This window comes from Mizuhopecten yessoensis, unplaced genomic scaffold (assembly GCF_002113885.1).
Source record: "Mizuhopecten yessoensis strain PY_sf001 unplaced genomic scaffold, ASM211388v2 scaffold2995, whole genome shotgun sequence".
NCBI classification, from domain to species: domain Eukaryota; kingdom Metazoa; phylum Mollusca; class Bivalvia; order Pectinida; family Pectinidae; genus Mizuhopecten; species Mizuhopecten yessoensis.
The window spans coordinates 525,562-540,753 of record NW_018404823.1 but is presented as its reverse complement, the minus strand read 5'-3'; the positions used below and the strand labels follow the sequence as shown (position 1 = coordinate 540,753).

General features: G+C 34.6%; 1 protein-coding gene across 1 annotated transcript in view; it reads left to right on the top strand.

The window, feature by feature from the left end:
• Nucleotides 1-10,517: 10,517 nt before the first annotated feature.
• Nucleotides 10,518-15,192, top strand: part of LOC110446786 — a 93,560-nt gene continuing 88,885 nt past the window's right edge. Inside the window, exon 1 of the mRNA XM_021492104.1 lies at nucleotides 10,518-11,067. The gene's annotated coding sequence lies outside the window, so the exon portion shown is untranslated. The remainder of the gene's footprint in view (nucleotides 11,068-15,192) is intronic.

Sequence of the window (15,192 nt, the reverse complement as noted above, 5' to 3'; positions counted from 1 at the left end):
TATCGAATTAGTCAGTTTAAATTAATGACACATACAAATACGAGTTTATTGATCATTCCAATACAATAAGGCTGACAACTGGCGAAATAAATTAAAGGTTGTTTCGGACTGAAAAAAGATTCAATTAAATTACTGACATATTATCGACTAATCAAACTGGACATAAACATTCTTATAATAACGGTAAAGAAATAATGCACAAGCGGATCCTTGATTTCAAGTACAAATATATTATATCACATGTTGTTTACGTAATCATGTAGTATATTGTTTCCTTGGGAAAGTAGTTATCGCCTTGTCCAGGTTGATAATAGTATGTACCGAAACAAATTTCATTATTGTTCTAAAACCAGATGTCAGTGCCTACGGTAAAACATAAATACAACTGAGGAAATGAGTTAACATATAGGAATATAAACACCAATACCTCTGGCTCTCTGATTATTCTCTGTAACTGATCAGTGTGTTTAGGTCTATTTCCGTATTGGAAAGGTGTATCCCCTGTGGCAGTATGTCATGTAAACCTTCCTAATTCGTGTTCGAGGGTTCTGATACAAAACGTTGCTCTTGGCTATATTTGTCTCCCTATATAACCACAAAAACAACACCTGGATTATTTCACAAGTGAATGCAAGTGATAACATATGCAGGTTTGTTACACTGTCTGGACAGCTGTTGAGGTTGTTATGTTTCGTTTAAAATGTAAAAATGAAATCTTGGTGATTGTTTTACTCTTGCCCATTTTGAATTTGAGGAAATCACAATTGTATCGACTAAACGGATAATCCAGTTAACTCCAAATAAGGTTAAATACAGTTTAATACCGTTTCTTAATTCTTCAGTTCGAGAATACTAGAAATCCAACAACAAGTAATGGTGCGTTTATGGTCAGCTAACTTAACACAAGATACAATTATACAATTTCATATTTCAGCGAACAATTTCCCAGCCGGAAATCTACCAAACATCGCTGTGTTGAAAATGAAATCCCAGTTGTAGCTAAAAGAACTATTCTGAAATAAAGTATTGCCCGAGGACGATATGAATCATTGAACTTACGAATAGTAATTCCGGCAGAAAAGAGCAATGCATTATCCCTTAATTAAAATGTATACCTTAAATGCGCCACCAGCTACAATTCACAGTGGCCATAAAAGAAAATGAAATATATTTAAGTAGCGAAATGTAATTTAAAGCTCGGCTGTCTTACTACGACGGTATATATAGAACGACGATGAAGGGCTATTACCCAGGGTGTGTATAAACATTATTCCCACATAAACATCAAAACAACCCATGCAAGAACCAAATAAAAATACCAAAACTAGAAAAACTAGGTTCTTGTATACCGCTCTATCACAACCTAGTTCCTAGGTCGTCTCAAAGCGGTTCACAAATTATTATCCGGGGTTATAGGGCCTTTGCAACCAGCCAATATCTTTCTCAACTCCCTGGGGAGCGTTCAGCCGGTGTCATGCATAAAATGTACCTCCTGCTTAAATAGTATCCGGATNACAGTTGCATGTTTATTCACCCCTACCCCACCAATCCTCACCCTTGGGGCCAGGACATTATGCCAAAATAATTCTCAATCACTGGACACAATTAGGTTTGGGGAGTCAAGTAGAAACATTTACAGTTATGTTATAGTCATTACCCAACCTTTCTTCAACTCCCCACCCCCTGGATACTTTTTATACACCTGACCAAAATGTACCCCCTATGAAAAAATGATTTTTCTCTTTTTTTATGCAATTGAGTTCAGAACTTGAACAGGACATTACAGGGGAATATTAATCCACCCCTACCCCACTAATCCCCACCCCCGGGGCTAGGAAATTATGCCAAAATAACACTGGACACAATAATGTTTGGGGAGTCATGAAGAAACATTTACAGTTAGGTTTTAGCCATAACCCAACCTATATTCAATTCCCCACCCCCGGATACTTTTTTATACCCTGACCAAAAAGTACCCCCCTATGAAAAATCTCATATTTCTGTATTTTTTATACAATTGAGTTGAGAATTTGAACAGGACATTACAGGAAAATATTTATCCACCCCTACCCCACCAATCCCCACCCCCGGGGCCCGGATTTTATGCAAAAATATTTTTTAATTACTGGACACAATAAGGATTGGGGAGTCATGTAAAAACATTTAGTTATGTTATAGTCATTACCCNAGTTAGTCCTGTATCATACCAGATCTCATCACTATACTACACCTGTTAGTCCTGTTCATACCAGACCTCATCACTATACTACACCTGTTAGTCTCGTTCATACCAGACCTCATCACTATACTACACATGTTAGTCCTGCATCATACCAGACCTCATAACTATACTACACCTGACAGTCCTGTATCATACCAAAACTCATCACTATACTACACCTGCTAGTCCTGTATCATACCCGCCCTCATCACTATACTCCACCTGTCATTCCTGTATGACACAAGACCTCATCACTTTACTACACCTATCACTCCTGTATCATACCAGATCTCATCACTATACGACTCCTGTTAGTCCTGTTCATACCAGGCCTCATCACTATACTACCCCTGTTAGTCCTGTTCATACCAGGCCTCATCACTATACTACACATGTTAGTTCTGTTTCATTCCAGACCTCGTCACTATACTACACCTGCTAGTCCTGTATCATACCTGACCTCATCACTATACTCTACCTGTCATTCCTGTATCAGACCAGACCTCATCACTACTATACCTGTCAGTCCTGTATTACACTACACCTTATCACTATACTATACCTGCCAGTCATGTATCATACTACAACTAATTTCTATACTATACCTGACAGTCATGTATCATACTAGAACTTATCACTATACTATACCTGCCAGTCATGTATCATACTACAACTAATTTCTATACTATACCTGACAGTCATGTATCATACTACAACTTATTTCTATACTATACCTGTCAGCCCTGTATCATACCAGACCTCATCACTATACTACACCTATCAGTCCTGTATCACACCAGACCTCATCACTTTACTACACCTATCAGTCCTGTATCATACCAGACCTCATCACTATACTACACCTGTCATTCCTGTATCATACCAGACCTCATCACTATACAATACCTGTCAGTCCTGTATTACACTACAACTTATAACTATACTATACCTGTCAGTCCTGTATCATAACAGACCTTATCACTTCTATACCTGTCAGTCATGTATCACACCAGATCTTTACTTTATTTTGAAAAAAATGTATTGAAATTTTACATTTTTCATGAGTTGAAGATAGGTTGGGTAATGACTCTAACATGCTATGGCTGAAAATGTTTCTTCATGACTCCCCAAACCTAATTGTGTCCAGTGATTGAAAACTATTTTGGCATAATTACCTGGCCCCGGGGATGGGGATTGGTGGGGTAGGGGTGGATAAATATTCCCCTGTAATGTCCTGTTGAAGTCCTTAACTTAATTGGTTTGAAAATAGATAAATATATTTTTTTTTCATAAGGGGGACACTTTTTATGCAAGGTGGGGGGGGTACATTTTATGCAGGTATAAAAAGTATCCGGATACTTTTTGGTAAGGGGGTACTTTTTATGCATAACACCGGTGCTACCATTTCGGCGCTCACAGCTAGCATTCTACAATTGCAGCACTACCCAACCACGTACTCATTTACAGCTGAGTAGACTGGAACAAGCGGAGCAAAGTATCTTTCTCAAAGATACAACTCAGTGCCATGACGTGAGTCGAACTCGCAACCCTTCGGTTATGAGCCCGGCGTCCTGCCACTAGAATATCGTGCCTCCTGATGTATTATGTAATAGACTGCTCTTAATATCATCCTCGAGTTCTGATTTTGTCGTTGCTAATGCTATGTTATTTTTTAATCAACTTGATAGCTTTCTATGAATATTTAAAGAAATTATGTCATAAAACTTCTGCTGTAATTAGAGTTTGTCTGTATGACAGTACGAGTTAAAATTTTATGTAGTTACATACAGGACAAAGAGCTGTTGGAAACTCAATTTTGGTGAGTCGTCAATATAGTTGTTGGGAAAAGGGGGCAAATATCTGGTTCCGTTGTAAAAATTACTGCCACTGATAAGTTGATATCATTAGTTTTTTTGTGTCTTTAATGAAATACAATGTAGCGAGATTCAATATACACATTTTTACGATGGGGGTAAAATTGGCATTCTAGAATGTATATTCATGCGAAAGGAAAATGATTTTACAGCAAACTATAATCTACTCTTCAATTAAAGAAAACAGGACAAATTTCGTTTTCTAATGGTCACACAACTCGTTAAATCTAAATGTCACTATTCAACATGATAGTATCAACTAGCGATTAATTTAGTAGTCTAGTTTACCAACAAGTTAATTAACGCAGAATATTCATCGAATATCATTCAATTATAGCCTGCGTCCTCGGTTAATATATCTTTTCTCGGGTCGATAAATCCAGGTATCGACCGAAGTTAAAGGCTACAATTGTTTTATTATTTTTAAAACAGTGATGTAAGCAATCTGAAAAAAAACACAACAAAAAAGCTTCGGAAGCGGGACGTTGCGTTGTTTGGAGACACGTCAAAAATCACGCGCTCCAAGTCAAGATCGGTTTTTATCGGTGGACACGTGATGCACTCCTGACCAATCACTTGTTGGGAATGATAGGAAAAATAATAAATTTCTATATCTATAATAATTACAAATACAGTTGTGTATTTCTTGGATTCAATACTTTTATACTAAGGCAGGAAACCTAAAATTATTGACACATTTATAAGTTATTCATAATAATATTCATTTAGACCGTTAAAGCAATGACTTGTAAAGCTAAGCTTGTTATGATTTACTGGACTTTCATTTTTATGTTGCTAACGCCCTACCCTATGACTGGATGTGCGTATTTTTAAAAGCCACAAAGCATTAAACTTCAGTGGCTGTTACGTATACATACACCACACGTAAATCATTATAATAGCATTACTTTTATATCGTGCCTGTCAAATATTTCAAAGTTCTGACAGCGCTATAATTGCATTTATAAATTATCAAAAGAGCTAGTACGGTTTTAATATTCCAGCGATAAATGTATGTTATAAGTCATTCTAGGAAAAAAAACAGCCAATGGTGTCCTATAGTAATACTGGTTAGCAATAGTACATATAAACGACTTGGTGATATAAAACGAGAAAATAATCTTAAGTTGCGGATGATTCGATGTGAAGCGATGTTATAGGCGTTTCTTACACAATGAGCAGCTTGACCCGATATTCTATGGCGTATTGTAATTTATCTATGAATACTTGTAATGAAACAGTCAAGGAATTATTTGTTTTATTAATATTATGTTTTGTATGAATTTCCATTCAAATGACTGAACACCGGGAAACTTTCGCCGCAGTTTAAGTTTAAGTTTCGCGCTTTTTGCCTTCCGATCTGAGGGCGAATTTAACATGACGGCGAAAGTTTAAAAAGAAATTACGTATACGACGGCACATGTTTTGTCACCATTTCGTCTACACAGAGCCTTAACTCAGGTACCGTATGTGATGCAATTGGAGTCCAGTGGTGTTCCACTGTAGGCGGTGTAGGGTGAATTTAACACTGGGCGAATAAGGACTCTGCCGGTGAAGGGCGAAAGTTTAACGGGACGAAAGTTTAACGCGTACGGTATACAGTAATTAATTGTCACATATGGCATGACCATTATTTTGTACTGATGTTACCCATAGCCTCATTTGTTACTTTAAAACTAATATATGCTAGCGTTCATATTCTTTGAGTATAGCTTAACAGATGTCTTGTAAATGGAACATGTGAGAAATGCAAGATTACCTAGACCTTATTCCGAATTATTCTGACGTTTTATCGACTTTTTTTTTATATCGGTCTGGCGGCGATTAATCGACGCCAGACCGATATAAAAAAAAAGTCGATAAAACGTCAGAATAATCCGGACTATCTAGACCTGTATGAAGTAGATCACAGAAATAGAAAGGTATGACACCAGAATAAATTTTGTTGAGTACGCATGTACCTTCTTGACACAAAAGTTTAAGATTGCCATTGGAGAGCACACAATTTCTTTTTGGAAACAGTACAAAAAATTACTCGTCATAACAAAAATACGAATCTTACAATAAATGGTAACCAAGTCTGATTCATCAGTTTATCTTGTGATTTCCTGTTCTTTTGTGACTGCAATAATCAATGATGTTCAGTCAGTGACCCTGATAGCATCGTGTCCTACTGACGTCACACAATAAAACAGCAATTATAGATCAGCTGCTAACCAAGTAGATGGATCGCCAAGGTTAAACAACGCCTCTTGTTCTTTTCTTACCTCAATTTAATTTTTCATTTTAACAACATAACTGTATATTTTTTCGAGATACATAACTGGGTTCATTATTCAATATATAAACCCAGCCTGTCTATTTAGCTATCTCCTCGGCATTCTGCGTGATTTCTATCAACTTTTATAGTCAACGCTGGTTAATTATTCAAATCAAGATGCTGTAAAATTTCATGGTAGGTAATCAAAATTAATTGATAATGCCAGGCCATGGTTACGTGTTGCATGCCTGACTTTGTGGGTTGAACGTTACTACACTGTACCAACTCAGTCGCGTTGAACAGCTGTGGTTTATACAGTACATCAAAGCTGTATCGAAAATTACTTCATTTAAAAGAATAAGGGGTTTATTAAGAATTCGGAAGTAAATTATTTGGATGTTACAACGTATCAGTAATTCAAATTCCTGAAATCAAAGAAACCCTGCATTCATTGTTTATAGGTATATATATATACATGTAGTAGATAATAAATAAATAAATGTGTAAGGTGTACATACTCTATTTGCATGCAAGGAAATGCAAAATTAAAAAGTATTTAATCATATACGACTACAGAGAACAACAAAAGAAAGGATAGCTTGAAGTTGATTGGGAATAAGAATGTTAGCAAAATATTTCAAACCATTTTAATTTTCAGTTACTATATGTCTTTGATGTTTTTTACAAGGCCAATATATGTGATTCTTGTAACATTTATATTCATAGAAATAAAACATCAGGCAACGAAGGAGGAGTAACAAATGTTTCACTAACTCGGAATCAGCTTCCCCTGACGATCTGTATCAATAATTAACGTCCCTAGTACGATTACATCTGTGTGAACAACGCACAACTGTTGCTTCAATAGTTTTAATTCTATCAGAACATGATACAGGAAAATAGATCAGTTTCTAACGATCGTTCACATGCTATGTGGAACACTGCATGAACAGGGCTACATCAGATCGACTAAATGTGTATCCTACCTAGATACACCACGCATCATAACTCTTGATGAGTCCACTCGCGAACCTCTTTCCTGGAATATGTTCAAAGGTTTGGAGTTTTTAACTTGGATACAAAACAGACAGACGTTCAACAAAACAGGTAATGTTTCTTTCATTACAAACACGAAACATTGGATGCTGGTTATACGGAGAAATGATGAGAATTTCTTATCGATATTCATATGAGAATTCATAAGTACAAATTAATATGATAAATATTGAATGTGTGTGTGATTAATGTTACTTATGTGGTTAAATAGATATGTATCATTCATCTGAAAAGTCTAATATTTTCATTTACTAACGGTTTTGACTACGTGATACTATTTTGACCAACCACAAACATAAACATTTATTATATTTACAATGCATGATGTCTCCGCGATGACGTCTCAAAATACATTGATATTTAAATGTCACGTAAAATGTATGAAGTACGATTGCTGCTTGAAAATGTCAAACGTTGATTGATCGAGTTTGTCTTCAAGCTAAGTCAATAGAAGTGGGTATATTATGGTCAGAGGGCATTTTAGTACTTGTCTGGTGCAAATGAAGAAAAACTCATGTATGAACGCACAGGACAAAAGGAAAAAAATCAAGAACTCTTATTCGGTCTTCAATAAGATAGCAATTTATGAACAAGTCGTAGGATTTGTCGTGGCCATCTGACAGGTACATCACTGAACTGAATTTCGTACTTGTATGTGTGTAGTTTAAATCACTAGCTGCTCCCCTCGCAAATATACCTGTAAATAACTTTATCGTGACATGAAATAGATTTACTTTAATTTTTAGAAAGATATCATGTAACAGTAGCATTTGCATGTCACTGCATTATGCAAGTCACCATCACATGTATGTCCATTGTATACATATTTATATAATTATGTATATGTTTGCACAAGGATCTTACATTTGACAAAACTACAGCTCTAGTTCAGTCAAACCAAGCATTGTCATCTTTATTGCACGTCAAGTCGAATTTTGTATTCCCTTTTTCAGCATTTTATTAAATATTACACTGTTCCCTGAAAGAAAAGTGAATATTTGGAATCCCATGATATCCATATCCATATATTGTTTCCATATTCAAGAATTATCAGGTATATCAGTGATTACTATTTTCGTCCCATGTATTGTTATACTGGAAAAGCTTGATACAACCGAGTCGATGAAACGCGTGGTTGAATAGGCAATACTTTATCATGTTAAATCTTCCTTATTCGATAAAATTACGTAATCCGTTTTGATTTCATTTACACGGCAATGTTTAGATTTAAGTAAGATACGATCGTTCGTTAAACTTGGTTTGTTTTTGTTTTTTTTAAATTAAATAAGAAGCTACGGTAAATATCATCTTACTTTAGAAGCATCAACCTACTCGGAGAACGTGTCATCATCATCATCGTTCTGACATGATCTTTTCAGTGATAGGACTTACCATGGAATAACTGGTTGGGTTGTTCACTATATATATATATATATATATATATATATATGTCTTTAGTCGTTTGCCACTGGTTTGACAGCAGACATAATAATGGATGTGATATAGGAAGCACGTGGCTTCCTGGTTTCGTCTCCGTTCAAAGGGGTTCATGATGGGTTGTTTGTTTTTTTTTGCTGAGTTTTAATGAGTTTTCATTGTTTCTGCTGTGGTATTTTTGTATTTCCTCTAAACTCTGATTTTTGTGTTGTCACTGTGGTATATTTTCGATTTTTTCTTTCACCTGTGATTTTCTGTTACTTGGCTATAATACGATGTAAAATGGTAAGCTAATCAACAAACAAACATACTTATTACAGACAAAAGCAAAATATATGTTTGACTTAAAATATAATCGTCCGACTTAACCAATTAAGACATGATTTGCATTGCCCTTTTTAACGGTATCTGATACTATATGATTACATAAAAGTGCTGTTATCAATCAATTGAACAAGCCCTTATTAAAACTATAGGCTCCTCGATACGGATTATGAAAAGGACAGGCTTTCGTAGTGTTCCTCCATAGCATCAAGAATGACATCAAAGGGACATTCGGTCTTTTGGATAAATAAAATGTAATGGATTGACAACACCACACATGTAAGCTCATATGACGTCTCCCAAGGCAGGCGTCTATTGCTGAAATGAATATATTCCATGAGAGCTGTAGTCAAAGTGAAATATATTCCATGAGAGCTGTAGTCAAAGTGAAATAAATTCCATGAGAAAGTGAAATATATTCCATGATAGCTGTAGTCAAAGTGAAATATATTCCATGAGAGCTGTAGTCAAAGTGAAATATATTAATACGCGAAACAAGCCAGTGCAATCCGAGACGTCAAGTGCACGTGTACGTGTAAAAGTTTCACACGCCTAAAGTGTTTTTTCTTATTTGAATATTTACTGCCAAGCATTACTTACCATAACCCTGCAATACTGTTCAATATGCGTTATGGAAAAAGAAACAATCATTGCGGATAAAGCAACGACAATGATGGAATAATGACGTCACGTTTCCACAACGTAAAATAGTGCTAAAATAGTCGACACATCCTTGATTCGATCTAATCGGTTTACTAATTGAGATCCAGTGAGTTCCATTTAAGAAGTTCTGGATATTGGGTTATATAATGATAGTAAGACGCATAAAGTAACAATATACGGTATTACCTGATATACATAGCATACTGCATTTATTTTGGTATGGTGTTTTCTTATGGAAGTTTTCTCATTTTGTCTATTCAAATCACTCACAGTGTTGATACTTCTTGGGATGTCAATGCTGAAAATATATACGCCTTTTGTGCTTTTGCTTGCAGGTATATGTTCATGCATTAATAATAAACGCAAATTGGTGAAACTTTAACAATGTAAAAACGTATACAAGAACCTAAATACCAAAACAAAATATTGTTTGACAATAAGGATAAATAAATTCACAAACGTCTTTAACCTACTCTGATCCGCTGAATGAATGAAAGTATTAACCAAAAAAAGCTAATAGTATATCCTGCAATAAAAAAGAACAGTGCCCTCGTTGTATACTAATCGTCTAGATCTTAACACTGTAACAAATAGCCAGCTCTTTACCTCGGATCATTTCTCAGGGACAAGGTGTTCTGCACCACTGTTTTCCTTTAATATTTAAAGTGAACCCGGTCCGCGCTGCTATGTTAAGGATCAACGGGGACTATGACTAACTCGACGATAACTCGACGATATCGTACAATTTTGAATACAGGTTTGTGGGTCTGTTCACTGTAGTGTGTACACAACCAATACGCCGGTATACCTGTGTATTAACAAAATGTTTAAACGCCAGAGCTCCCGGAATGAGGCGGAGTCGAAGTACTCACAACACTGGCCCTCTGTCAACTATCTCCTCGTGCTTTTTCGACGACAGGTTTCTCTAAATTTGTACAGAAATGACGGAAAGGCATTAATCTGTATGCTAGTTTGTATTCCCAATCAAGTCATTTGTCACAGGTGATAGTAAAGATTAATCAACAAAAATACCTGTTTGCTCAGTTAGGACACACGTGATTTCTACTCAAAATACGTAGTCTTACAATTACCTGGATATATTGTGTTTTGTCTGCAATTTAGGGTGTGTGTGTTACCTGCTTTTTCACTCCTTCGGCTCCTGGAATTACTTGGTGGGATTACTTCCGGATTTAAAGTTGATTTTGTTTTATTGGAGTTTTCATCTTCAAAAGGTATGTACCTGATATGCAGATATGTGCATATATATATATTACAGAAAATGAAAATGCAAATACAAAATTTCAATTTCAAAGATTATTTCATAGTAATTGTCTGTATATTTAATAATGTTACTTTAAAAAGTATGACTTAAATATAAGCATGATTCGAATATATAATTTAGTCAAATATTAATGGTCAAACATAAAATATGATTAAAATTGATTTAAATTTCGAATATTGATTCTAATCAGTATTTCAAATCTATTTTTTTAACAAATGTTCATATGTGGTATGAACCATATATATACACATTACCTATAATTACCTATCCAACGAAACAAGCCATGATGGAAGATGCTACAGGTATGTCAATTTTATGGGTGTGATCAAAGCGAAAAGCCGCCGCTAACGTACCTCTCTACGTGTAATTTAATGCAAAACATGGCATTTCTCCTGTTAACAAAAATCTATGTCCAATGTTTTCATATGGTAATTCTATATATTACAGCGTATTAAGAGGAACGTCTCAGTCCACAAATAAGTAAAGTTTATCCATTTCCTTTATTATTCTACGGTACAGTGGCGTAGCAAATTATTTTTCGGAGTGTATGCTTAAAGGGGATGCGTAGCGTCGAAGGAGGGAGAGGATATATAGTAGTTACCATAGGTGGGAAACACACAATTCTACGAGGCCCTACAAACAACCCTTCGAGATTTGTCAATGTGTATTGACATAAAAACACTATTTTATCAGAGTAAATTTTTCAAAGATTTTTTTTATTTTTTTTCCTTTTTTATGATTGATACGAACGGTTCATATAAATTATAAAAAAAAAGAACTAATAGAAATTGATGATTAAAAAAAAATATCTTGAAATTTTAGTGTATGCTTAAGCATACAAACATACATGTATGCTACGCCACTGAGGTATATACAGGAATGTAAAGCGACTTTGTCTTCAGTTCTGTCGAGTAGCACATGGAACAGTGATTGTATTAGTAACTATACAATGGCGTGATATGCAAACCTCTTCCCTCTCTTAAAGCCATCGACAAAAACGGATTTTAATTGTGACAGAGTTTTTCTGCTGGCGTTTTGGTCGATGAAACAATACGATGATTCTATTTTTAAGAAAATATACAGCTGCATTGATTTTGTTACAAACTAACCTCAGAAATGTTCATTCAAAGAAGCAATAAGTCAAGGTGGCAACATATTTTATTAATTATTATGTAAATTAATAGTTAAATATTATAAGTTAGTAGGTAATTACCTATCATCCAATGTAGATAAGATCTGTAGATACAGTATTCAATATGATAAACCAGCCGATATGACAAAGTGACAGGTCAGTACCTTCATACAGTCAGTTCAAACCCATGTATATTACAAAGATACTTTATAAATTGTGTGTCGATTCATGGTTTAGTTATTCATATTGTGTACAACTATGGGTCTGTGTCTATAAACATATATGCATCAAGCTCTGAATTGTAGGAAGATTTGTTTATCCAGTCATGGATTACATTTCGATATTCTCTAATTTCTATTTGGATATTGTCTGGAGTGTACTTTGGCTGACTAATTAGTGTCCGTTTTCTTTTTAAGAAGTATTAAAGGTCTGTCTTTTGGTGTCAGCCTTATCCTAAAGTCTCGTTTTACCACACCATCCTGACTAAATGAAATACGAGATACTTCCGGTGTTGAATAGGTGTAGTCAGCACTAACCTAACTTAATTTCTTAACCTGAAACTCTCTTACTAGAGTTATTTGTACATCAGATATGTTCATATGTGATGTTTTTCGGAATTTGACAAGCGGAAATTTCAAATTGAATGCTGGCAATTACAACTGAAAACATATATCTATATACGTAATGATGTTTGTCTCGACACCAATTTAACAGAGCAGTAATCTTCTTTCAACGCAATAATTCTTGGTAGCATTATGAACATCAAACTTATTAAATAGATAAGAAATATCGTGGCCGAGGACATTTGTACTAACTCAGTCAAGTACTTATTTAAAACTCTTGCACAAAGAATGTATATATAAACGTTGTTACATTCTATTGTCTATTAAGTTTGCTTAATAACAAGATAACTACCTTCTATGTAACTTTAAGTTATTGTCTGTAATATTGCTGTTTTGAACACAGCAAAGCTGCACACATCAAGCTGAGAATGCACATCATTATAAATTGTTGTAGTGCCAACCACCGCTTATTTCTGTCATATAAAAAAACATGCTGATGTATATCTGCTTTTTTCCGGAGATCTTTATGAAGATTAGTTTTTATGACCTTCGCTTCTATTGTTCACATTTGTAATCTTAAAAGTGGACTAATATACAGCTACAGGCAAATATCTGTGTTCGATTAATTAATATCTGTTAAATTATTTAAACATATGAAGCATGTGACCATGAAAGCTTTGTTATTCTACTGTAGTTACAGTGGCGTAGCAAATCATTTTTCGGAGTGTATGCTTAAAGGGGGTTGCGTCGCCTCGAAGGAGGGAGAGGATATGGAAGGAGTTCCTATAGGCAGGGAAAACACAATTCTACGAGGCCCTAAAAACAACCCTTCGTGATTGTTCAATGTATATTGACATAACAACACTATTTTATCAGAGTAAACATTTTATTTTTACTTTTATTTTTATTTTTTTTATGATTGATACGGACGGTCTGTATAAATCATATCAATAGATAAAGATGTCGTGACCGAGGACATTTGTACTAACTCAGTCAACTACTTATTTAAAACTCTTGCACAAAGAATGTATATATAAACGTTGTTACATTCTATTGTCTATTAAGTTTGCTTAATAAGAAGATAACTACCCTCTAGAAAACTTTAAGTTATTGTCTGTAATATTGCGGTTTTGAACACAGCAAAGCTGCACACATCAAGCTGAGAATGCACAACATTATATATTGTTGTAGTGCCAACCACCGCTTATTTCTGTCATATAAAAAAACATGCTGATGTATATCTGCTTTTTCCGGAGCTCTATTTAAAGTATTGTTTTTATGACGTTCACTTCTTTTTTTGCCCGAACATCCTTTGATCTTGCCTTGCACCATGTGTTTCAGTGCGTGTACTGTCTATGTGTGGCCGATCATTTCCGGTATAGTATACCCCGATTTTACTAAAAAGATGTCCTTGGCCGTGTAGCGTACATCAATATGTTTCATGAAGTCAATGTAACAATGTGTAGATACTGAAAACAGCCAATTATCATATTATATAGAAACGATTCACAATACTTTCTCGTAAAAACAAGTCATTGGCAGTGTAATTGACGAAATTGGCGTCAAAACTTCCATAAAAGCAAATATTACTTCAATTAGTGTTGATATTTATCAGTATTTTATTGATAGTGTCTTTCCTTATATGAGTTGTAACATACAATGATGAAAACACGCAGCGATGATGCTTTTTCGTGGTGTTATTGACACTATTTTATTGATTGTAGAACAAAATATATTTTATAATCTAAAGAATGTTGGCTAAAAAGAAAAGAAAAAAAAAAGATAATAAACGATATCACATTTTCCTAAAGTTAACTTCATTATCTCACATTGCATTATTCCTAATTCGTTTTTGTGAAGAAAAATAGCCTTTTATAATATTTTTTAAACGTTTTTTAAAAAAAAAGTTTTTTAAAAACGGTTGTTTAAAAAAAATAAAAAAGACATTCATATTTTGAGATTGAAAGCATTACATACCAATTATATTTAAAGAAAATTGTACAGCAACGTAGAGAACCCTATTTAATCCGGAGAGAAATATTTTCCGAAAATATTTTCCCAATAACAAAAGTTCCGTATTATTGAAACGTAAATTGTCACTTAAACCGTTAAAGGTTTCCAGATTAAAGGGATATTAGGAACAATAAATAGCCCACTAGAGAATCATCATCAGTACCGCAACAGTCAACTATTAACTGCAGTAGAGAAACAAAACTGTTTGTGCAATGGATGGAGAAATACCATATCATAACAGGCTAAAGATTTTAAACTAAAAGCTCATAGTTGCTACTGGTAACAGAAAGGGATTTGGTTGAATTGTTTGAGGCAGTCAAAATGTTAGATTATATCTATTCACCTTTTTATGTACGCGTAAACAAGT